At 47.3% G+C, this 23,304-nt stretch overlaps 11 non-coding genes across 11 annotated transcripts; 5 read left to right on the plus strand and 6 right to left on the minus strand.

Moving 5' to 3' along the window:
* Window positions 1–243: 243 nt before the first annotated feature.
* LOC138232493 (U1 spliceosomal RNA) lies at window positions 244–407 on the minus strand. The gene has a single exon (XR_011187217.1). It is a non-coding gene; the product is annotated as a U1 spliceosomal RNA (small nuclear RNA).
* A 4,991-nt stretch (window positions 408–5,398) lies between these two features.
* trnat-agu (transfer RNA threonine (anticodon AGU)) lies at window positions 5,399–5,472 on the minus strand. Its single transcript has one exon. It is a non-coding gene; the product is annotated as a tRNA-Thr (tRNA).
* A 3,332-nt stretch (window positions 5,473–8,804) lies between these two features.
* trnam-cau (transfer RNA methionine (anticodon CAU)) lies at window positions 8,805–8,877 on the minus strand. Its single transcript has one exon. It is a non-coding gene; the product is annotated as a tRNA-Met (tRNA).
* Window positions 8,878–10,313: 1,436 nt separating this feature from the next.
* trnav-gac (transfer RNA valine (anticodon GAC)) lies at window positions 10,314–10,386 on the plus strand. Its single transcript has one exon. It is a non-coding gene; the product is annotated as a tRNA-Val (tRNA).
* Window positions 10,387–10,960: 574 nt separating this feature from the next.
* On the minus strand, window positions 10,961–11,032 carry trnah-gug (transfer RNA histidin (anticodon GUG)). The gene has a single exon. It is a non-coding gene; the product is annotated as a tRNA-His (tRNA).
* A 201-nt stretch (window positions 11,033–11,233) lies between these two features.
* On the plus strand, window positions 11,234–11,305 carry trnae-uuc (transfer RNA glutamic acid (anticodon UUC)). The gene has a single exon. It is a non-coding gene; the product is annotated as a tRNA-Glu (tRNA).
* A 451-nt stretch (window positions 11,306–11,756) lies between these two features.
* On the plus strand, window positions 11,757–11,829 carry trnav-cac (transfer RNA valine (anticodon CAC)). The gene has a single exon. It is a non-coding gene; the product is annotated as a tRNA-Val (tRNA).
* A 3,468-nt stretch (window positions 11,830–15,297) lies between these two features.
* Window positions 15,298–15,461, plus strand: LOC138232494 (U1 spliceosomal RNA). The gene has a single exon (XR_011187218.1). It is a non-coding gene; the product is annotated as a U1 spliceosomal RNA (small nuclear RNA).
* Window positions 15,462–16,098: 637 nt separating this feature from the next.
* Window positions 16,099–16,217, minus strand: LOC138232433 (5S ribosomal RNA). The gene has a single exon (XR_011187162.1). It is a non-coding gene; the product is annotated as a 5S ribosomal RNA (ribosomal RNA).
* Window positions 16,218–17,506: 1,289 nt separating this feature from the next.
* LOC138232380 (U4 spliceosomal RNA) lies at window positions 17,507–17,648 on the plus strand. Its single transcript, XR_011187112.1, has one exon. It is a non-coding gene; the product is annotated as a U4 spliceosomal RNA (small nuclear RNA).
* Window positions 17,649–22,334: 4,686 nt separating this feature from the next.
* Window positions 22,335–22,405, minus strand: trnag-gcc (transfer RNA glycine (anticodon GCC)). The gene has a single exon. It is a non-coding gene; the product is annotated as a tRNA-Gly (tRNA).
* Window positions 22,406–23,304: the final 899 nt, after the last annotated feature.

Here is a 23,304-nt window from a genome sequence, read left to right on the forward strand (position 1 = left end):
AATAAAGGCTAACCTCGATAATCAGCCTAAAGAACGCAGACTACAGCAAAACGACTGACTTTGAAAAGGGAATGAACGTCCGGAAGGAGTAGTGGAACTAGCTTGAGATGCTTCTCCGGACCCCTAACTAAAAGCCAGCGAGAACCAGCAGTGGCGTCCACTCCTGTCAAACCGGGATCCTTCCGCAGCCACGCAGCTCGTGGTGTCCTAACCCTCCCGTATCTGATTTTGGACCAAGCACATCAGGGGAGAGCGCGAACGCAGTCCCCCACTACCAGAAATTATGCAGTCGAGATTCCCACATTTGGGGAATTCGCAGGGGTCAGCACAGCTGGAGTGCAATGGCCGAGCCTCGCCCTGGGTGAACCTCCTTCTTGATCAAGGTATCTCCCCTGCCAGGTAAGTATGAGTTAAACAGGCCCCTGCAAGCGGCCCGCACCCACAGCACAAATCGCGCAGCCTAGGCCACCTCCTCGCCCCGCACGCCACCGCCTCCTGCTGGGCCCACTCTTTCACACACTCACACGCCACACTAACACTCAAAAGTGTGGGCAAAACGAGAAAACGAGCGCGCCGTTTCCTACACATCTGCAGTCGCCGTTGCGCATTCGCAGCATGTCCCGGGATGCAATTCGGCCTCATTTGCATAACTCCAGACCGGCAGATCGCCACGCAAGCTCGCGACGTGCGCCTGCCACACACCGAACAAACCTTTTCAGCAATTTCCAAAAAACGGGCCTGCTCGCCTGCCCACAAGGCTCCGTCTCTTACCTGCTCTCCAGAGCCTGCTGCCTTCTGTGCTTTTCTCTCGGCACCGCTGCAGTGCACACAACTCCTGCAGCGGGAGGGGGGGAGAAAGTTCCCGCGCTCCGCCGCAGGGAAGGCTCGCTCCGTGCGCACACGTCCTTTCGATGCCAGTCCAACAAGTGCTCCGCATTAGCTGCGTCGGGGCTCCGGCGTGTCGCAACTCACCTCACCTCACCTCACCTCGCACTGCCCCCTCCTTGAATGTCATGTGCTGGGCATGCCCCGCTCTCCTCCGCCTTATCTTATCGCGTGTGAGCACCGAGAACGGCCACAATGCCGGGGAATGGCACCTGTAAAGTGTTAATTGGGGCACAGGAACAGCCCGTCTCGTCTCGGGGGGGCCGGCTTCAGAGACAATACAGCAAACACAGCGGGGCGGGGGAAGAAGACGACACCACACATGCAGGTACATTCAGCTCCGGCGGGAACGAGACATTTGTCGGTCTTTTCAAGTGCTGAGAGCCGAGCAATCCTTCACTTGTATCGTTTCTCCCCGGTGATTAGATCTGGCCCTGCGACTCTCGACTGGGCTCACCCCCGGGGCAGCCCAGCAGGTGTGAGCCTGGCCGGCACCCGGATGGGAGATTCCCCCCCGGAAAAGCTCCGGTTGCTGCTGCTCCTGCAAGAGGTGTGACTGGGACCAGTAGGGAGCGCTTACCCTGCGGGCTGTGTGGCTCTCTTACACCCCAGCCTCCTGATGGCGACACTCTGCTGCACAAACAGGCGCCGTCCTTCGGGGGAGGCGTCAAACCGAGGTCCCGACCCTCCTTGGCCATTAGGAAACCCCAGGGCGTCTCTCAAAAAGAGACGCCGGGGGTGTCCCTCTGGTGTTAGTGCTCCCCTTTACCCATCAGTCGGGGTCTCCTCCTAATCCCCGTCTCACCTGTAACAATCAATGACGAGGCCCCCCTGTCCGTGAGATTTAGTACTCGCGCAAGAGACCGGGGGCAGAGCGCGAACGCGGTCCCCCGCCCCCCCACAAATTGCGCGCTCCGGGTTCCCTCTCGGGGCCCTGCAACACAGCGGAAGGGCAGCGAGAAGGAGCCTCTTGCTCTGACGCCGCAAGGCCACAAGAGGGCGGAGGCGCCGCGCGCCCGGCCGACGTGTTGGACCGGTGCGCTTTACGTGCTAAAATAAACACGCGACAGCCCCGAAATGTTTCCAGAGTGCTATGCACTGGAGGTTTTTGTCTGGTGAAGACTTGCCTGGTAATCTCCGATAAGGAGATTGCTGTCAGAATGCACATCCGGATCCCAAACAGAATCTCTAGTAAAATATGATCATTTGTGAAACAGGCAAATGAGTGTCTGCTACAATATGATTGCTACATATCTGCATTTGTTGGTTTTTAAGGAGTAAGAGTGCAGGGGGTTTAAACCTGCGATCCAGTGTGTTGAAGTATTTCACAACACTACCCCTAGCACATCTGGAAATAAATCATCATAATGATTATTGCCCTGGGCATGTACCAAAAAATCAGTGAGCATATACAGTACATATATCGCTGTGTTGAAGCTAGAGACAAGTGCAAACACATCCTAAATACAGTGTTCCTGCACCTTTGACCTCATCCAGAATGTATCGTTTTTTGAAAGGGATTGCTGTCAGAATGCACAACTGAATCCCAAACAGAATCTCTAGTCAAATATGATCATTTGTGAAACAGGCAAATGAGTCTCTCAGGTGCCCATTGCTCATTTTCAGACACATTTATGCAATACTTTCACCATGCGTTGAGCAATAGGGATTAAAGATACCAGAGGTAAGGTTTAAAAGTGATTCTGAGGTGCAACACATCAGCGAAACAGCTAGGCATCTGAAATGCGGGGTTTGAGAGCCCTTCAGGGAACACCGTACCGTAAAGGTACCAGAAGTCCACTAGTATAAGCATTAAGTCACTGTCACCCCTGTTGCAATGTGATTGCTACATATCTTCATTTCTTTGGTTTTTAAGGAGTAAGAGTGCAGGGGGTCTAAATCTGCGATCCAGTGTGTTGAAGTATTTCACAACACTACCTGTAGCCCGTCTGGAAATAAATCCTCATTCTGATTATTGACCTGGGCATGTACCAATAAATCACTGAGCATATATATATATATATCACTGTGTTGAAGCTAGAGACCTGTATGTAATAATATGATGCTAAAATGTTATTTTCACATATAGTAATGTAATAAATGATTGCTTATGCTTTATAAACAAATCTAATTAAAATAAAAGCTTAAGTTTTGTATTTATCTTGTACCATAGAACATGATTTTCTTTGTATTTCAATCCCACAAAGTGTCCAAATGACGCACTACATGATATAAGGAAGATTATCACATGCATATCGGTATTATCTTTCTTATGAAAATGCATTCCTTTCATTACCTTTTACTTTTTAAAATGAACTCAAATTGTGTATAATGTAATAATGTAAGTAGAATAGATTCTAATAATATAATGATCCAATGTGTTGCACTACTTCACTGCTTCACTGCTCTATGCCGTCTGGAAATCCTCAGACTGCTTACTGCCCTGGGCATGTACCAATGAATTACAGGAGCACATCTATTTATCACTGCGTTGAAGCAGGAGACACACAGTCTCTGCAAACACATCCTAAATACAGTGTTCCAGCACCTTTGACCTCATCCAGAACGTATCATTTCTTGAAAGGGATTGCTGTCCGATTGCACATCTGAATCCCAAACAGAATCTCTAGTAAAATACGATCATTTGTGAAACAGTCAAATGACTGTCTCAGGGGCCCATTCCTCATTGTCAGACATATGTATGCAATGCTTTCACCGTGCATTGAGCAATAGGGATTAAAAACACCGCAGGTAAGGTTAGATGTCATGTTCTATGATCATTTCTTTCAGCATTAGGGAAAATATACTAAACGTATGATACTAAAATGTTATTTTCACATATATTAATGTAATAAATTATTGCTTATGCTTTATAAATAAATCTAATTAAAATAAAAGCTTAAGTTTTGTATTTATCTTGTACCATAGAACAAAATTTTCTTTGTATTTCAAGCCCACAAATTGTCCTTTGATCTCTATTCTGTGGTAATCCACGATGACCCCGTTCTTCAGGTGATTCATCATGTCCTCCCTCACCTGTTGAGAGGCCATCCTGATCTCTTCTGCCGTGGCGTGCTTCATACACGCCCTCTTCAAGTGAGCAGGAAGCTGATCAAAAGTATTCAGGCACATCTTGCACACCAGGGGAATCCTCGCGGGTTTCCTTTGAAAATAAATAATACCATCTGTGTATAGAAACAAGCTAAGACTGATTTCTTAAATTATCCTTAAAATTCTCTCTCATAGTTTGAGCATAATGCTTTTATTGCATTTATATAAGAATTGCTCATTGCTCCAAAATAAATAATGGTTTCATAAAAAAGTGAACACTTACTTGGTCTCAGTCACAGACTTTCCAATAGAAGCCATTGTGGAGTTCAGCAACTGCAGGTCCTAGAAGTGGGGAAGGAATTTTAAAAGAGAAATTGAATTACAATACAGAAGGAATGGCTGAGGGTTCACTGAAATATATAAATACACAAATTCCAAAGACTGAGTCCATATAGAAACAACTACTTTTCATTTTCAGTATAAGAAAAAAAAAACATTATCTTCCAAAGCATCATAAAATTGTCCCTTCTTCCAGACTCTACTTCTCTCTTGTAGTAGTACAGCAGACCTTTCCAGGTGAGCAGATCACAGAGTCCGAAATGAGCTTCCTCCATCAAGCAAAGTACCTGAACATGACTCTGTCTTCATAAAAGCGCCCCTGTAATAAAGAAATTAAATCCAAAATCAAGAGGGCAGTTGCCTACTGAAATACAAGAAGTCATCAATTTTAACCTAGCAACACATTAAAGGCTGCATCTATACAAGTGCGATTCTAGAAATGCTCACCAGATTACGTTTTAAGAAGGAACTGCGCCTCAGGTTCCGCCAAGATCTTAACTTGGATGGCAGGATTCAGAGTCCGGAGTGCGGACTGATGGCGAACGGAGGGTCCACATACTGTGGATCCCTCAGTGATCTTCCGCGTATTCAAACCGCCAGCGTGTGACTCCCCTGTCCCCGTGACCTCATTGCTCTGCTCTCTCCTCTGTGCAGCCGAGCCCGACTCACGGTAAAGTGAAAAAAAAGATGCCCTCAACGTGAGATTTACTCTGGAGCGAGGATAGATGTTACCTTTTTATCATTGAACAGGATGTATGTAATGTGGCGACTAGGTTCAATTTTGTATCCTCTTTAAAAGATTAAGGACTGGGGTGAGCGTGATTTACCACCCTTTCAGCTAAGAACCCGACGTGCGGACCGTTTAAGCTGCATAGACTCAGTCGTTTAACTCTTCTCCATTAGCAGGGTTAAGGTTAAAGAAAAAAACATTGCTGACTTCTTTTTTTTTTGCCAGCCGCTAGCGCTGATTAGCAAGGTTTGTATTTCATGTTTTGCAAGTTGCATCCATTTTAAGAAAAACAAGTCGCATTAAAGACAGGAAATAAATACTTGCATTTAATTAAGTCTAGCCGTAGGCGGTTGTCCATAATGACCAGTTCTGTTCGAGAAGACAGAACAAAAAAGGCACCGCTGGGATTCGGACCCAGGACTTCCTGTTTACTAGGCAGGCGCTTTAACCAACTAAGCCACGGCGCCCCAAGTGCTGTCCTTTTGCAGCCACTTGGACACACCACTCAGACACATCTGCATTCGGTGTGTGCTCCGCCTGCTCGCTGAGCAAGTTGCCACCTTTTTCCTTTTTATGTAGAAGCCTGTCACCACCCCAAAAGAGGAAGAATCTAAACACGAAGCCTCTTTGTATACAAACTGGCTGAATGAAACTGATAATGAGGGGGATATGAGTAATTTGTGGTATAAATTTATAAATCATACTGTAAAGTTAAAGAAATTTAATGCATCTTGTTATATATGTGCTTTAATGCCTCATTCTACAGCCTCACCCATGCGACTTTTTATGAAATGTACTCTTTTATTAATATCACGTTAGAAGGCTTAGACGCTATCAAACAAGAATTAAGGGGAGTTAGATTAATGGCACTTCAGAACAGGTTCGTGCTGGACCTTCAAAATGCAGCATCTGGAGGAGTCTATGCTTTAGTAGGAGACTCCTGTTGTACATATATTCCAGCTAATGACTATGATTACGGAAATCTTACGCTCGCTATTCAGCATTTGAAAGAACTAAAAGACAAGGTGAATAAAGAGAGAGGCATAAAAGATACACCGGCTTTTCTCTCCTGGTATCCTTCTGATCATTGAAGTGTCATTGCCCCAGCACTGTATACTCTTACTTTTGACGCCTGTCTGAAGTTGGATCCATTTCTAAGAATGGTGACTCACATATCCTCATGCTCAACTTTGGCTCAACCACACAAACTATGAAGTTAATCATCTGCTTTTGCTCCAAGATTTATGTTACTAGGCTCTCTCCTGGGGATCCGCGTGTTCAAACATTGCCCTTATTGTGGATGATCCATGACAGAATTCAGGGAATTCAGAATTCTGATACCTCAGCTCAGATTCTGACTGGGCAGACTGTCATTGCCTGGTGTGAATGTGTGCATATATGTTTTTGTGCATGTTCTGTGGCCTGTTGTACAGTACATCACAAATGAAAGGGAAATGGAAAACTAAAATAAGACTCAAGTGTTTTATCTTTCATTAACAGTGTTTCATTAGTATCTGTGCTAGATCCTGTCATCCACTGCTTACCACGACAGGCTCTAGCACAGGATAGCAGCTAATACATTTAACAATCTCACTGCACAATGTTGTATATTCAAGGGCTGATCTTCTGTACTTTTTCTTTCACTTTTCATTTCCTAGAAACTCAGTCCTGCCAGGAATAATCTGAGAACAAAATCAATCTGAGTGAAAATCTAAGCAGAGGAAGATTGTTTTACAGAGTCAACAAGGTCTAATTCAAGGTCATCAGCACTAACAACATTCTCTCTGGAGACAGGCGATAAGAAAATTGAAAGTGTGTATTGTTACACAACAGCAGAGACTATGAGTTATGCTATCATGAGAGTGGTGATGGATTTTTTTCATTGCTTAGTTTTGCAGGTTCTGTACATTTGAACATTCAAAGTGACTAAAGTAAAGGAGTTTTCCCTTTTTACCACATAATTCCCAAAGATCAACACTAATAGAAAGCCTAATTCCAGCCAAGATTCAATTACTGTCTCTCAGGCATCCCAGCAGTGGATTTCATGACTTCAGACAGCCATCTTTATCAGTGGAGAACTCAATGCTCTGAGGTTTACTGGCAGAGTCTCACACTGGGTAATATGTTGGTAAATAATGTCCTATGGAATTCTACTATTGATAAATTCTACTATGGAACTGCGATGTGTCCTAAAAAAATCTTCTATGATAGTGGTACAGTCCATCACACCCCACCTACAGCCTTTAAGAGAGAAAAAAAAACTAAACTATTATGGTGGAAAAAGAGCCCTGGAATCTTTGTAGAAGGACAAAAGACGGAAAGAACGGGCAGTTTTACCATGGCGAAGAGAAGGGAAATATTGGAGAGAGCTTTTTTCATACACTTTTTATCATTGTTTTTCCAGCCCAACAATGATCAACAAATATGGGCAGGCGTCCTGTGCCAAATCCAATCTACCTTTCTTCCAAGCATACAGGAATGTCAGTGAATTAAATATTGACATGAAAATACCCAAAAATATGCAATCACACATATGCAGTTTGAGCAAACATAAGACAATACCCAAGTACCACAAACAACCAGGCATCATTAGCAGTTCAGGTGGGGAGCTGTGTCAGCATGCGTAGGCTGCAAAGAAACAAGTAATAGGTCTATTCCATGCTTAAAAGAGAAGAAAGAAAACACAACATTTCAGCCGTGGAGCCCTCACACCTGAAGAAGGCTCCACGGCCGAAACGTTGTGTTTTCTTTCTTCTCTTTTCATCTAGTGTCATTAGCCAGTTCCTGTCAAAATAAAATAGAAATGGATAACATTCTAGAGAGAGTTTGAAATACCAAGGTACAATTTAAACCATATTTCTTCCACTACAACCACAATATTTTGGAGAGATCGCTGAGCCTAACTGTTCTGGCATGTCCGTTAGCCTCCGTCCTGCTTCAGCAATGAATGCAACGGGGCACATTCTGAGGGAGATGCGGTCAATCAGGTTGCAGGAAAACCACGCTATGCTTTTTTTTGAGATCCTGAAAAGGACAGAGGGGCCATGTATATGTGTGCAGCTGGATATGTAATTGCAGGTGGCGTAGCAAATTCTGCTGAAGCCCCACTGCCTGGTGTGGACGGTAGCTGTGCATGTTGCAGCAGAATTGTGCATGTGAGATCAAGGGGGCATGTCATGTGTTTGAGCACTTCACTCCCTTCCAACCACGTGATTCCCTGAGTCCCAAAAATTTGTAAGTTCTTTGGATGACCTGTGGACCGATCTTTCACGATGAAGAATTCTTTAAGAAGAATAGATCTCGGCCCACCATCCCAATGCCTCCATCTCAAAACAGCAACCTCCCACTGCCCTTAGTCTGCAAGGCAGTCCTTTCAAGTGCAATGATGACGCCGGGACCTTCGTTGCCTATTGTACGAGCTGAACTTTTGTGCTCATCAATTCAACGCTCTTTCCATCAACTCATCTTGTCTTTTGACGCTTCGTGTTTTGTGCTCCTTTGACTATCGGCATATCGGGTGACTGCAAACACTGAAGTTCTTGCTTACGGAGTGTGGAACAGTGTTTTCAAGTGATCGCTGTTCTGTCATGTTGACGCCGAGTGAATCTTTCTTTGGCAACATGGGCAGGCTGACAGCAAAAGTAATGGCAAATTTCTTGACTTATTTCTGAATGTGAATGTTCTTTAGAAAAGGGATGCGGCGTTGCTTCTCCCCCGTGTAAAGGTCACGCATTCCAGACGTGGTTATGAGCGAACAGTTGCCGCAAGTGTTTGAAAAGAGCAAGAGAGGAAGCAGCCCTGCCCCGTGTGAGGATCAAACTCAGGACCTTCAGATGATGAGACTGACGCGCTACCAACTACGCCAACGAGGCCAGCTGCAATACACAGCCGGAAAGTTTGCCTCATATGGATTTCAGTCACCCGTTCCCTAATCTTTAGACGCCCTCTGCTGGATGTTGCATTTGCCTTTTGATCTCACCGATACTTTTTTGGTCTGTTTCTGTTGCGAGTCCGTTTTTCAGATCTCACCTAGCACAAGTCTCTCTGGCTGAAGTGGCCTCTCTGCTTCAGCATCGTGCCCTCACTCAGCCATTAAAAACGTCACTCGGACTTCTGACATGCTGACATGAAATGTCAAGAGAGAGTGGCGGAGACGCTTAAGGCAGAGAGAAGATGAAGAGGGGGCGTGGCTGCGAAATGATTGACAGCTGCATGACGCTCTCCATGCAAGGCATGACCACAGGCTAAAGGACACCTTTCGGCACATCAAGCTCTAAGCACACACCTGGAGGACGTGGGAAATGATCCCGCTACCTCTCGCATGCAAAGCGAGCGCTGTACCATGCAAGCTAACCCCCCTCACTGGGGCACATGCCTCAGTGTCGCCTAGTGCCGCTTGTTCCCCTCTTACCGGGTGCAGTTCACTGCCCTTCGTCTGCAAGGCAGTCGTGTAATTGCGGCTTTCTTGACTTATTGATGAAGGTCTGACTGGACGAGCGAATGACGCCTCTCCCCCGTCCTCAAGCTCGCTGACAGAATAAAATGGAAAGTGCTGCCGTGGCTCATTGGTTTAGGGGTATGATTCTCGCGTAGGGTGTGGGAGGTCCTGGGTTCAACTCGCGGATGAGCTCTTGTGTGCTCTTTTTGTCCTTGTCCACAAGACTGGGAACTGATATCCACATCACCTTGCAGCATCTGCTTATGGCAAACGATGGAATGTGACTAATGACTGAACGAGCCTGGTGAATACTCATCACGTGGCACGATGAGAGCGTGCAGTCAGCTGTCCAAGGCAGCAACCTCATTGCTCGTTCAAAAGAACACGTACTGAAAACTCATCACCACTATGTCGTAAATGAGCACCGCGATCGCTTGTTGTCATGCGTCCTTACTTGGGAAATGCAGAAGCAAAATCTGCCCTCTCTCAGCCACCGAAACGTGTGCGGCTCGCCTTGCACTCTCTGCGCCTCGCATATTTATGGAGCTGTCTGCTCTTCTTTCTGTTGAAGTACGCAAGTTACGGGGCGTACTGCACACTATGATGTGCTCAATGACAGCTTTCAAGATTTGAAAACTATGAGCTTGATGGCTCAAGTCGAACGAATGTAGTTGTTACGCAATTGATGATCAAACGCACGTATTCTAACGATTCGTGAGAGTATGTTCTAAAGGTCCCTGGCTCGATCCCGGGTTTCGGCATTTTGTTTCATCGCACCCTTTGTTCCTCTCTCCAGCGCCCCCTGCCTAAAGTGACGCTTCCCTTTTTCAGCCCGAAATGCAAGCGAGACACCAGCAGCTGTCCCTGCAGGTTTCCGTAGTATAGCGGCTATCACGTTCGCCTGACACGCGAAAGGTCCCCGGTTCGAGACCGGGCGGAAACAGCCTCGTTTTGCACGCTCCTGTACTTCACAGAGGTATTGAGCGACCGGTCATTTGTTCCCAATGTATTTCCGGTGCCTTCATGCACTCTTGTACCAAACGCACGTTCCTTCTGTATGCGGAGCCGATCATTTGCAATTGGGCTGTGCCGGCAGATCAGGACGAGCTCTGTCGGCTCAAAAGCAGCGCAGGACCTGCAAGAACAACAGAAAGATTAGCATCCAGCGGGGGCTTCTTAGTGAGCCCAAGATCTCAACAAGAATCGGCTCCAGCAACAGGGCTGGGCGCATTGTTCCATTCTCCGACCACTCTCGGTGTAAACAAGTCCCTCCTGGTCTCTGCTTGAATTGCACTTTCCTGCGTTTGCTTTGGTGTAACTGGCTTCCCCTGCATGGGCGAATGTGAAGAAGATCCTTAGTAAGTCATTGAAGAAACCCGAGAAGAGGTCGGAGTGGTCTCTGTCGTTCATCAACGATCCAGTCAGGCAGTACTCCTCTGTAAAGCGCCGTTCGTTCACATCAATTGGCTTTTTTTTGCCTTCATTCGTGCAAGTAGTAAAAGCAGACGCCCCTATTCTGCCGTGACCCGGATTCAAACCGGGGTTGTTGCGGCCACAACGCAAAGTACTGACCACTATACGATCACGGCGAGTTACCGATACACACGTGGCAGGGCGGAAAAGGCTGTGCTCTCTTCGTGTGACATAATTCGGGAAAGTCCTGACGTTGCATTTCAACTGAGCCCCAGTATACATCGACCCTTCGACACTCTGAGTGACAACTCTCTTGCGTGTTTTCTCATATTTATGTAGTTTGCTTGCATGATGCCCGGAACAGCAGGGTTGTGCACTCCCATATGGTCTAGCGGTTAGGATTCCTGGTTTTCACCCAGGCGGCCCGGGTTCGACTCCCGGTATGGGAACGTGTCAATTTTGCCTCCTGCTTTCCAAAAGATCAGCACTGTGTACGAAGGAGCCGCATTAAAACTACTCAACGTGCAAAACGTGCGAGAAGAGGGGGCGCTTGTTTCCAGCCGAAACTTCTCGCGTGTGAGACGAGCTGACCATCGCTGCAGGAGGTGGGAGGGTCACTCTGGTAGACAGGGCTGACCTTCGGCAATAGGATTTATACTCTCCAAGATGATATTTGCACTTTCTGGAGAGGCGATTTTCTCCACTTCAGTAGCCCGATTTCGTCGATTGCGTGGAGAGGGCTGTAGAATGTGGCGCCGTCTTTCCTGCTCCGTCCATGACAGGCGTGCTGGTCTCTGGAGAGAGAGCACGGTCCATCAGCGCACCCCAATAAAGGCACTGGAAGCAGCTGAATCGCATTGGCGAAGCTCAGCGCTGGGCCGCTGGGCACATCTGACCACAGTTTCCGTAGTGTAGTGGTTATCACGTTCGCCTCACACGCGAAAGGTCCCCGGATCGAAACCGGGCGGAAACAGACCAGACTTCTTCTGTTGCCACGCACAAAAGGGGATTGGGGATTCGCCTAGCGCTGTGATCGAACAGACCCACTCACCTCTTAGTGTGGCGGGATCTGCACAGTGCATGTCGCAGCGCATCCTGCTTTCACTTCAATGCGCGTCCTGATGTACCCCGGTCTCCCGCGTGACAGGTGGGGACAGGTGACAGGTCCTATACTAACGAGGAAGACATCGCTCTCTCCGACCCCCGGCATCGTGTCCCGACCCACCGTGCTGGAAGCCGACTCGTGCTGTGATTCCTTTACGGAGCAGAAATGACAACCGAGGAGCCGAGAGATCATTTCAGCATTTCGCGTCTGAACGGAAAACACAAACGCCCAACTCGGAATGATTTGCCTTTGACGCTTATCAAAGCGTTCTTTGTGCATCGAACAGACCCACTCACCTCTTAGTGTGGCGGGATCTGCACAGTGCATGTCGCAGCGCTCCCTGCTTTCACTTCAATGTGCTTCCTGATGTCGAGTCGTTTGCCGTGCGGAGGCTCTGAAAGCCAGAGCAATGAAAAGGTGCACGACACTGTGAAATAAACATTAATAAATGCATATATAACGTCGAAAACACATCTAACACTAGGAGTATACAGCACTCTGCACAGTGTACGAAGTAAATTATTTTCGCAGTAATGAAATGGGTATTCCCATATTCCCCTCCGAGATGTCAGCGTCCAAAAACTGGAAGATTTCGTTGCACCCAAGAATAATAGGCAGACCCCTGTGGGCATTTTAACATCAGCCCAAACAAGGAAGGTGTGGAAACACACATCCTCTAAATTTCTGTGCAACATTAACAGAGATTTAGCCTGGAGTGTCTTCCACCAGTGCTTACCGGTACGAACTTTCTTGTACCGTAGGGGCCTCACCCCCAGCCCTCGCTGCGTTAGGGTGGGCTGCGGCGAGGAGGAGACTGTGACCCATCTCCTGTGGTCCTGTTTTTTTGCTAAGGCCTTCTGGGCTCAGTTTGAAGATTGGTTGCTGGCTCTCTCGCCCCAATTTACCCTGACCGCTGCTTTCGTCATATACGGCATCTCTCCTGTCAAACTTCCTCCTGACGTGTTTGACAGGATCTGGGCCGTGGTGAACAGTGGGAAAGACGCCCTGTGGAGAGAGAGGAACATGGGGCTGTTCAAAGGCATCGAGATCCCAGTCAAGGCAGCAGGTAGCCTGGCCCTGTTCATCACCCAAGAGAACTATTACCTCAGAGATCTGTGGAGAGAAGGGAGGGAGGAAGCAGAAAATCTGTGGGAAATAGAGAGCATAGGTCAATATCTCAAGAGACTGTGAAAAACATTATCATGTTTAAGTAAAGAATGTGATTTGCACCAGAAAAAAAGAAATTGTTACTATGTAACTGTTACCGTGTCAAAATGTAATGAGATGTGATCATATATACTGTTTTAAGTATGTATATTAATGTAAAGCTTTCTGATTTGTGATGTCCTGTATTTTATTGTGAAAAGAAAATAAAGTTCTTAAAAATCGAAATCGGTTCACCCAGGGCGAGCCTTGGCCATTGCACTCCGGCTGTGCTGTCCCATCCAAGTACTAACCAGGCCCGACACTGCTTAGCTTCCGAGATCAGACGAGATCGGGGTATGTTCAGGGTGGTGTGGCCGTAAGCGAAAGCCCCAGCGCCTGACTCGCTACTTGAAACTGTGTGTGGCGGGGGTTCCGTGCCCCCCGAGCGGGACTGAAGGATTGTTCGTGTGCAACTCTTTGGAAAGGAGCTGCTTTCCAAATCGCATTGCGTGCCTGGATGTTGGCGAATGCGCTCCCTTGTGTTGGCTCGTCCCGCACTGGAGGAGGACAAACAATCTGCACGGAGGAGCACCAGGCAAGTCTTCACCAGACAAAAACCTCCAGTGCATAGCACTCTGGAAACATTTCGGGGCTTTCGCGTGTTTATTTCAGCACGTAAAGCGCACCGGTCCAACACGTCGGCCGGGCGTGCGGCGCCTCCGCCCTCTTGTGGCCTTGCGGCGTCAAAGCAAGAGGCTCCTTCTCGCTGCCCTTCCGCTGTGTTGCAGGGCCCCGAGAGGGAACCCGGAGCGCGCACTTTGTGGGGGGCGGGGGACCGCGTTCGCGCTCTGCCCCCGGTCTCTTGCGCGAGTACTAAATCTCACGGACAGGGGGGCCTCGTCATTGATTGTTACAGGTGAGACGGGGATTAGGAGGAGACCCCGACTGATGGGTAAAGGGGAGCACTAACACCAGAGGGACACCCCCGGCGTCTCTTTTTGAGAGACGCCCTGGGGTTTCCTAATGGCCAAGGAGGGTCGGGACCTCGGTTTGACGCCTCCCCCGAAGGACGGCGCCTGTTTGTGCAGCAGAGTGTCGCCATCAGGAGGCTGGGGCGTAAAAGAGCCACACAGCCCGCAGGGTGAGCGCTCCCTACTGGTCCCAGTCACACCTCTTGCAGGAGCAGCAGCAACCGGAGCTTTTCCGGGGGGGGAATCTCCCATCCGGGTGCCGGCCAGGCTCACACCTGCTGGGCTGCCCCGGGGGTGAGCCCAGTCGAGAGTCGCAGGGCCAGATCTAGTCACCGGGGAGAAACGATACAAGTGAAGGATTGCTCGGCTCTCGGCACTTGAAAAGACCGACAAATGTCTCGTTCCCGCCGGAGCTGAATGTACCCGCATGTGTGGTGTCGTCTTCTTCCCCCGCCCCGCTGTGTTTGCTGTATTGTCTCTGAAGCTGGCCCCCCCGAGACGAGACGGGCTGTTCCTGTGCCCCAATTAACACTTTACAGGTGCCATTCCCCAGCATTGTGGCCATTGTCGGTGCTCACACACGATAAGATAAGGCGGAGGAGAGCGGGGCATGCCCAGCGGCAGACGTTCAAGGAGGGGGCAGTGCGAGGTGAGGTGAGGTGCGACACGCCGGAGCCCCGACGCAGCTAATGCGGAGCACTTGTTGGACTGGCATCGAAAGGACGTGTGCGCACGGAGCGAGCCTTCACTGCGGCGGAGCGCGGGAACTTTCTCCCCCCCTCCCGCTGCAGGAGTTGTGTGCACTGCAGCGGTGCCGAGAGAAAAGGACAGAAGGCAGCAGGCTCTGGAGAGCAGGTAAGAGACGGAGCCTTGTGGGCAGGCGAGCAGGCCCGTTTTTTGGAAATTGCTGAAAAGGTTTGTTCGGTGTGTGGCAGGCGCACGTCGCGAGCTTGCGTGGCGATCTGCCGGTCTGGAGTTATGCAAATGAGGCCGAATTGCATCCCGGGACATGCTGCGAATGCGCAACGGCGACTGCAGATGTGTAGGAAACGGCGCGCTCGTTTTCTCGTTTTGCCCACACTTTTGAGTGTTAGTGTGGCGTGTGAGTGTGTGAAAGAGTGGGCCCAGCAGGAGGCGGTGGCGTGCGGGGCGAGGAGGTGGCCTAGGCTGCGCGATTTGTGCTGTGGGTGCGGGCCGCTTGCAGGGGCCTGTTTAACTCATACTTACCTGGCAGGGGAGATACCTTGATCAAGAAGGAGGTTCACCCAGGGCGAGGCTCCGCCATTGCACTCCGGCTGTGCTGACCCCTGCGAATTCCCCAAATGGGGGAATCTTGACTGCATAATTTCTGGTAGTGGGGGACTGCGTTCGCGCTCTCCCCTGATGTGCTTGGTCCAAAATCAGATACGGGAGGGTTAGGACACCACGAGCTGCGTGGCTGCGGAAGGATCCCGGTTCGACAGGAGTGGATGCCGCTGCTGGTTCTCGCTGGCTTTTAGTTAGGGGTCCGGAGAAGCATCTCAAGCTAGTTCCACTACTCCTTCCGGACGTTCATTCCCTTTTCAAAGTCAGTCGTTTTGCTGTAGTCTGCGTTCTTTAGGCTGATTATCGAGGTTAGCCTTTATTTGGTCATGGGGGGCCTCGGTACTGTATGCTGAGTCTAAAGACAGTTTCACCCGTTTTCTGATTGCTCGGTTCTGTACCAGTGCAGACATGTCAAACAGTGAATGGCTGTACCTCTATTGTATCCGTGCTCAATGAATGAAATCGGTAACAAATGAATATATGTCTAGTTATACGAAAAACGAGTGGTTTATCGACTCATCTTCATTTGCAGATTTAGAGGCAGCTTCGATATTCGTTTTACAGACGGGGTTTTTTTTTTGGAATATGGGTCACACACATGCCACAGCAACAAAACATCTCTAGAGATGAGGATATAGATCACCTTTCCATCCTGCAGGTTTTCCTCCCAAAGCCTACGGCACCAACGGCGACCCCTGCTGGCCGGGAGAGCAAAAGCTTACAGCACCTGGTATTCCCAGGCAGTCTCCCATCCAAGTACTAACCAGGCCCGACGCTGCTTAGCTTCCGAGATCAGACAAGATCGGGCGTGTTCAGGGTGGTGTGGCCGTAAGCGAAAGCCCTGGCGCCTGACTCGCTACTTGAAGCTGTGTGTGGCGGGGGTTCCGTGCCCCCCGAGCGGGACTGAAGGATCGTTCGTGTGCAACTCTTTGGAAAGGAGCTGCTTTCCAAATCGCATTGCGTGCCTGGATGTTGGCGAATGCGCTCCCTTGTGTTGGCTCGTCCCGCACTGGAGGAGGACAAACAATCTGCACGGAGGAGCACCAGGCAAGTCTTCAGTGCACAGCACTCTGGAAACATTTCGGGGCTGTCGCGTGTTTATTTCAGCACGTAAAGCGCACCGGTCCAACACGTCGGCCGGGCGCGCGGCGCCTCCGCCCTCTTGCTGCCCCTGCAGCTGCTTCACTTTTCCCTTTAGTTGCCATCGATTTTTTTGTAGTGCTATACATATACGATTGAGGTATCTTAGAGTTCTCCTTCGAAGACCCAGCACTCTCTTTTCTTTTCCCAGTGTTACTCATATCGGACTTTTTAGACCTAAAAAAAAATCGTTTTTTTTTCTTTCAATTATAACTGAAGTTTAAACAACTAGTGTTAAGTCCTTATTTTTCTGTAGTCAAAAAAAGCAAAAATTAACATTCAGGTCATGAAAAACTCAAAAAAACTCCCCAACCACTAAACTTTACCTCCCACCTGAGCGCCATCTTGAACGCCCCTACCACCAGAGAATGCTCACGATTTCGGAAGCTGTCTCCGGGACGTGCTGATTCCACACATCCTGAATAAATCATGATATTGTTAGTTGCTGTAGCTAGACGTTCAAATGAGTTTCATGGCCAGATGGACTGTTTCCTCCAGCGGTATAGTATTGCAGTGAGACAGCACGATGCCTGCAAGACTATGTCACGCTAAACGCCACAGATTGTGTTTGTCCGTTCGTGTCAGTCGTCCTGCAGCCACGGGAAGTGGGACACAAACATGCTGCAATGCTTTCAAGACGTTAGGATTTGTTTGTGTAACATCCAAGAAGAGTACTTGTGGCTTGAATGTGAACTGTACGTGCCCGCCCCCTTTCCTCTGTAGTGCATGAGTTCCTCCCGGCATGCCCTTCGTCATTGTTCTGTCATCTTGTATTTAAAGGGTTGTATTTCTGCTGCTGAAAATAAGCAACGGTTTTCTCACAACGCCCTTTGTTCCCAACGGAGCCCTTGTCTGTCATGAAATTCTTCAAAACCTCAAGCTAGAAGAAGAAGACGACAAATATGAAGCGTTATAGCAACGACATGCCATGAGACGATCGATAACGATTTCCATAGGATCCCCGCGGTTGCCTGGCAACCGTCAGCTTTGCGCAGTGGCAGTATCGTAGCTTGTGAGGTTTAGCCGAGGCGCGATTATTGCTAGTTGAAAACTTTTCCCAATACCCCGCTTCCGCCGGTTTGCAATACAATCGGCGAAAGCAATTTTTGACAGTCTCGGCAGAGACTGAGCAAGGTGTTTAAAGACAGATTTGGTCACGGTGATATCATGGTAGAAAGAAACGAGCTTGTTACGTCTCAACAGAAACGCTCTTTAGCTCTTTCAGCTTTATGCAGAGAACAGCGTCTGTCGAGATTACTTTTGTGTCAGCGCGAAACGCCGTGTGCTGTCAGTATGATTTCATATTGCTCGTAGCGGCGCCTGGCTTTTGTCTGTCAAACGTTAGGTTGCGCTTCTTCATGCTGCATCGTCGGCATGAGTGGAGCATTTTAAACGTCTATACTTACTGCGCCCCATAAGAAATCGTTTGTCCCCGTTCAAAAGAGATTGTGCGATGTCCTGCAGCGTTCGCAAAGCAAACCTTTGACAGTTTGAAAAGAGGAATTTATTCTGCTTCCTGTGCGTGCAGTAGTTACAAAGTTGAACGTCTTTACACGATCTGCTGCAGTTTTCAGTGGGTGGGCTTTGTCAAATGGCTTGGAAAAACGCACTGTGTTTCGGCTCGGGAAACATCATGAGCAGTGTCCTGCATGTTTTCTGTGTATAGCTGTCTTTTAACGCATACAGAATTCATTCGAAATCATTGATTTCTCCAATTAACAAGGGTCCCTTTTTGAACCTGCCAGAAGCATTCTTTCAATGTAACAGATTTACTCCGGGGAAGGGCAGCATGACATTGAGAGTAGCTCAAGCTTTCAGCACCTTTATCTGACTGCATGTATGCAGACACTGCTCAGAATCCCCTGTAAGATTCTCCTTCAATTCCGTTTTGCAGTGCTTTAGCTCTTTCAAAAGGCTTCGCTTTGCTAGTCACAATCCAAGGCTCATGACAGCATTTGAAAACATTCGCAACTGCGTTGGCCGGGAATCGAACCTGGGTTAACTGCTTTGAAGGCAGCTATGCGCAACACTGGCTCGCTACAGAATTAATCTCACGTCGAGGGCATATTTTTTTCCATTTTACCGTGAGTCGGGCTCAGCTGCACAGAGGAGAGAGCAGAGCAATGAGGTCACGGGGACAGGGGAGTCACACGCTGGCGGTTTGAATACGCGGAAGATCACTGAGGGATCCACAGTATATGGACCCTCCGTGCGCCATCAGTCCGCACTCCGGACTCTGAATCCTGCCATCCGAGTTAAGATCTCGGCGGAACCTGAGGCGCAGTTCCTTCTTAAAACGTAATCTGGTGAGCATTTCTAGAATCGTACTTGTATAGATGCAGCCTTTATTGTGTTGCTAGGTTAAAATTGATGACTTCTTGTATTTCAGTAGGCAACTGCCCTCTTGATTTCGGATTTAATTTCTTTATTACAGGGGCGCTTTTATGAAGACAGAGTCATGTTCAGGTACTTTGCTTGATGGAGGAAGCTCATTTCGGACTCTGTGATCTGCTCACCTGGAAAGGTCTGCTATACTACTACAAGAGAGAAGTAGAGTCTGGAAGAAGGGACAATTTTATGATGCTTTGGAAGATAATGTTTTTTTTTCTTATACTGAAAATGAAAGGTAGTTGTTTCTATATGGACTCAGTCTTTGGAATTTGTATATATATATTTCAGTGATCCCTCAGCCATTCCTTCTGTATTGTAATTCAATTTCTCTTTTAAAATTCCTTCCCCACTTCTAGGACCTGCAGTTGCTGAACTCCACAATGGCTTCTTTTGGAAAGTCTGTGACTGAGACCAAGTAAGTGTTCACTTTTTTATGAAACCATTATTTATTTAGGAGCAATGAGCAATTCTTATATAAATGCAATAAAATCATTATGCTCAAACTATGAGAGAGAAAATTAAGGATAATTTAAGAAATCAGTCTTAGCTTGTTTCTATACACAGATGGTATTATTTATTTTCAAAGGAAACCCGCGCGGATTCCCCTGGTGTGCAAGATGTGCCTGAATACTCTTGATCAGCTTCCTGCTCACTTGAAGAGGGCGTGTATGAAGCACGCCACGGCAGAAAAGATCAGGATGGCCTCTCAACAGGCGAGGGAGGACATGATGAATCACCTGAAGAACGGGGTCATCGTGGATTACCACAGAATAGAGATCGTGTCTGGTGAGGCAAACAGGATAGTGGTTGTAAGACTGCTAGAGTCCTTGGGCCTTTTTGTACATGGGAAGCCTGAAGACACATTGGCAAGGTGAGATATTTTTAATCTGTAAGGCTTCTGTAGTTTCTTTTTGAAATCATTGTTACAACATATTATGTAAAAGCATGTTGAAAAGAATCTACCTGCATTCCAGCGGCCCTGAGCAAGAGGCCGCTGTCCAGGAGGAAGAGATGCCAGAGGCTGCTCTAGAAACTGAAACAGAAGCGGATAAGGAAGGGGAAGATGTGAGCTCTGAAGAACTCTATCAGCAGTAAGACTTTTTATTTTTCAGATGTATCTATTTTTTACTAAAATTCTAATTTGTCTTATAGGTATAAAATGTTTAAACCGGTGTTTTATATCCTTACAGGCCCTGAGTAGTTAAAAAGTATCAGCAGGCCGGAAGAGAGTGGCCCAAGCTGGACTCTATAGAAAGCACTCCCTGGATGCTCCTCTCCTGATTGGATTCAAACAGTACCTTACCAAGGATCTGGGAGTGGCAAATTATTCTCAGGAGGTATTTATTTTTTAAAGGCATTTAAAATTAAGCAATGGTATCTTCATTGTAAATGTTTTTATTTCTTAGCTTAAAATTCACCCATGTGAAATGATGTCAGCCATAAACATCATGACTCTATATTTCCTACCTGAATCTATTCTACTTAAATTATTACATTATACACAATTTGAGTTCATTTTAAAAAGTAAAAGGTAATGAAAGGAATGCATTTTCATAAGAAAGATAATACCGATATGCATGTGATAATCTTCCTTATATCGTGTAGTGCGTCATTTGGACACTTTGTGGGCTTCAAATACAAAGAAAATCATGTTCTATGGTACAAGATAAATACAAAACTTAAGCTTTTATTTTAATTCGATTTCTTTCTAAAGCATAAGCAATCATTTATTACATTGCTTCTTGAATTAAATCTTTTGACAAGAGGTAAGACTTCTGTTACATTTAAACCCATGTTTAGCTGTGTTTTTTAGATTTAACTGAACCAATTTCTGTGTGTGATAATGTCCTTGAATTCTGACAACATCACACTAAATTACATGATATAAAACAGCTAATGTTTCTAGAGATAACGTTTCTGAGATGCTTCTAATTACTTTTTATTACCAGGGACAGTTTAATTCACCTTGTACAGTACTGTAAGACCAAGATGCTTTTTTAAAAAGTTATTTAACATTTTATAGAACTTTGTCTACTATGGCAACATGATGTGCTTGGTGAAACTTGGAAAAATACTGCTTGGCCACTTATCTTAAGATAAAGATAGGATAAAGGTTTATCTTTTGCACCTACCTGACCCCCAGGGAAGGCCAATGCTTTCTAAGTTGATGGTTCCCTACAGTAGACTGTACTTTAATTTCAAAGGTAATGTATATTGACCCAAATCAGTTTTGGAATCCAATCTACTGACGAGATGGAGCACATCCTTTTTTCAGGATTTTAGCATCATACGTTTGGTATATTTAGTCCCTAATGCTGAAAGAAATGATCATAGAACATTTGGACACTTTGTGGGCTTGAAATACAAAGCAAATCATGTTCTATGGTACAAGATAAATACAAAACGTAAGCTTTTATTTTAATTAGATTTGTTTATAAAGCATAAGCAATCATTTATTACATTAATATATGTGAAAATAACATTTTAGCATCATATGTTTAGTATATTTAGTCCCTAATGCCGAAAGAAATGATCATTTGTTTAACATGCACGGGTCTGTCTCAAAGGATGCAGTACTCCTGAAGGGTCTCAAACCCTACATTTCAGATGCCTAGCTGTATCCCTCACATGTGGCACCTCAGAATGACTTCTAACCTTACCTGTGGTGTATTCAGTCCCTATTGCTCAATGCACGGTGTACATACTGCATACATGTGTCTTGAGAATGAGGAATGGGCCCCTGAGACAGTCATTTGCCTGTTTCACAAACAGGGACCTGGACCTAGACGTGGCCCGTACAGGGCTCAAACCCGTGACCTTGGCGTTATTAGCACCACGCTCGAACCAACTGAGCTTACCGGCCTCACAACAGTGCTCCTCTCTGTGCTGCAAAAAATCGAACTCAGGGAATTTCTTTTGTCCTCCTTTGAATAGAAAGCCGTGTAATTCAGTGTACGGGCTTTCTCGTGCAGTTTCATGGTTCTTGTAACCCAAATCCTACACTGGCCTGAAGTGCCCCCCCATTTCACAGCATTTTTCAGCTGATTTAAAATGTACCTAAAGGAGAAGCATTATTGAAGACCATCAATTACCAAGAGCTTTTGTCAAAGGTTTTGGTGGTCATTTTGAATGACCACAGAGCGCTGTGACCTCGGTTTTACATCTCATCCAAAAGACAGCGCCCTTTTACAACACAGCATCTCCGTCACTATACTGGGGCATTGGGACCCGCACAGACCTCAGGGTGAGCGCCCCCCCGCCGGCACCATTAACACCGCTTCCAGCTGGAAGCTTTGTGTTTCCCTGTAGCTCATCCTCATCCAGGTACTGACCTGGCTCACACCTGCTTAGCTTCAGTGGGTTTTCAGTTGCGAGTTGCAAGGGGATGCAAGTGATGGAGCCGCTCGCTGCAAAAGCCACTGCATTGGCCGGGAATCGAACCCGAGCCTCCCGCGTGGCAGGCGAGAATTCTACCACTGAACCACCAATGCTCAGTGCCTGGGCCTTCAAAAAAGACGCTTTTTTGGTGCTCTGTGCAAAACGCGTCGACATCTGCTTCCAGCTGCAAAATGCCATTCGCGGACGCTGAAGAACTTATTTCCAAGGCAGCGGGTACAAGCGATTGGGCGTTTTAAAACCACCAGGAACAGCAAAGAGGCGCGCTTCTTTGCTTGTGCCGAAACACACCGACTGAAGGCGGACAACGTAGTCGGCAAGATTGGAACCTGTGCGGGGAGACCCCAATGGATTTCTAGTCCATCGCCTTAACCACTCAGCCACGACTACAGCAAGCCCCACTGCCGCTGCGTTCTTGCTACAATCTTACCTGGATCGCGAGGCGCCGGCGGAAGCCTATTTCAAAGTCGTTCTCCGTTTCAAAAAAACATTTCCAAAATACAAGCCTTGCAGACAGACACGCCTCAGAGGACTTAAGGGTGGCTTCATGTCGGAATGATAGTCTCCCCGTCCGGACATGAAAATGCCACTTTGTTACACACAAAAAAAGAATCAACAACAGAGAAATGCCCACAAGCATTTGAAAAGCCGCACCACGTCGCACTTGAAATAGCTCTTACATTAGTGGTAGACACAGGAATCGCCTTTTTATTTACGCTCTTACCAACGCGATGGAAAGCAAAACAAAGCAAAGCAGAGCAAAACAAAACGAACAAACGAAAACCCTCACGTCCTGCACTTGCATATAACGCCGTTACGTGCCCAAGCGGTATTGTACGTCATCCTAGCACTGCACCCCGGGTCGTACGGTATATGGGAACGAGCACACGCCACGAATCGTCTCGAATCACTCCCTACAGCTGTAAGGCGCCTTGAAGCGTGCACCCCCAACATTCTTCTTTGCGCATCTGTGAAAGGTAAACTCTTGAGCAAA

Source organism: Lepisosteus oculatus, unplaced genomic scaffold (genome assembly GCF_040954835.1).
Source record: "Lepisosteus oculatus isolate fLepOcu1 unplaced genomic scaffold, fLepOcu1.hap2 HAP2_SCAFFOLD_63, whole genome shotgun sequence".
Taxonomy (NCBI): Eukaryota; Metazoa; Chordata; class Actinopteri; order Semionotiformes; family Lepisosteidae; genus Lepisosteus; species Lepisosteus oculatus.